The 1,448-nt window shown below is 56.7% G+C and overlaps 1 long non-coding RNA gene across 1 annotated transcript; it reads left to right on the plus strand.

Annotated features, from left to right (window-relative positions):
• Window positions 1-100: 100 nt before the first annotated feature.
• On the plus strand, window positions 101-1,195 carry LOC122193404. The gene is made up of 2 exons (XR_006182887.1): window positions 101-560; window positions 927-1,195. It is a non-coding gene; the product is annotated as an uncharacterized LOC122193404 (long non-coding RNA).
• The last annotated feature ends 253 nt before the right edge of the window (window positions 1,196-1,448 follow it).

Consider the following 1,448-nt stretch of genomic DNA (forward strand, 5'->3'; position numbering starts at 1 on the left):
ACCTTTTCCCCCCATAGATTCCCCACGAGCCCCCTGTCCACCCCTGGAGTCATACAGAAGGGTCTGGAGATGTCCCAGAGGTGTCTTGGGGTCCCCAGGAGGTCCCCAGGGGTTCCTGGAGTCCTCCAGAGGTCTCCAATGAGGATTTTGAGGACAACCTCACACAGCAACATGTTCTCACTCTGCTTTGTCCCCCTGGGATCGCTCTCAATAATGTCTGTTTCTATTAAAATCAATACTACGTCCTTTTTTTTTTTTTTTTTTTTTTCCAGAAATGGATGGTTCTCACCAAATCCCTGTGCAAAGCCCCACGGAAACAACGCCCCCCAGGGCCACCGGGCGTCACCGGGACAACCGCCGGCGGTGCCACCACCAGGACAACCGCCTGTCCCTGCAGTTCTCGCTGTCACCGTGGAACCTGGGCCGTAGCAGCGAACCTTGAAGCCCCGTCAGTGTCCTACAGCTCCTGGACGCTGTCACCCTGGCTGCCCATGACTGTCCCACACTGTCCCCCCTGCCATGGTGGCACAGGGCAGCGTGGTGCCATCCTCATTGAAGAGGTGACAAGGAGGGGTACAGGGAGGGGGTTGGGGACAGTCGAGGACACGTGGGGTCTGGTGCGGGTGTGACATGGGGTCACTGGTGTCACCTTCCCTGGATGTAGTTGGGTGTCACTGAGTGTCACTGTCTTCAGGTGACACCGTGACACAGGGTGACCTCGATGCGCAGCAGCCGTGACGCAGTGTCCCCATCCCTGGCTGTCACTCTTGTTACCGTCATCTGGTGTCACCACCACCTGTGTGTCACCATCTCTCGGGTGACACCATTCCCTGCGCTATGACCACCACATGGGGGCAGGCACAGGCAGCCCCGCGTTGTCCCCGTGCTGTCACTGAGCCTCTCGCTGTCCTTTCTCACCCCTGCAGCCCTGCCTGCAGCCGGACCCGCTGACACCGGAGCCCTCTGCCGCTGTCACCATTGTCTGCCACGAGGATGGGGACGCACAGTGATGAACTAGGTGCCACCACAGCCAGCGTCAGGTGTCACCGTCATGCGGAGGGGACAAAAGGACCCCCTGGGGACCTGCCGAAAACTTCACCATACCTGGGCTTTCAAACGAGTCCTCCTGTATCGCTTCTCTTACGCCCAGCTCACGAATGTAATTCTGAAGGTCTTCCACGGAGGGCCACAGTCCTGTGCTTAATGATTTGTTCGGCCAAACCACGTGGATGCTGCCATTCACCAGTCTGTTATCGACTGGTTCTCACTGCTCTATGAACAGGAGCACACAGCCTCTGCCTGATGGCAGGGTGTCTCGCTCCAATTTGCAGGAGGGAGAGGAGGTTCTTTTATTATCTGTATACCCAGCGTGAGATTAAGAAGCAACGGTTCAAATGTTGGTCCAACCAGTTTATTACAAATCTTAATTAGGGAAATAGGGAAGGGGA

Source organism: Lagopus leucura, unplaced genomic scaffold (assembly GCF_019238085.1).
Source record: "Lagopus leucura isolate 7727_CA_CO unplaced genomic scaffold, USGS_WTPT01 35452-0_obj-0_obj, whole genome shotgun sequence".
NCBI lineage: Eukaryota > Metazoa > Chordata > Aves > Galliformes > Phasianidae > Lagopus > Lagopus leucura.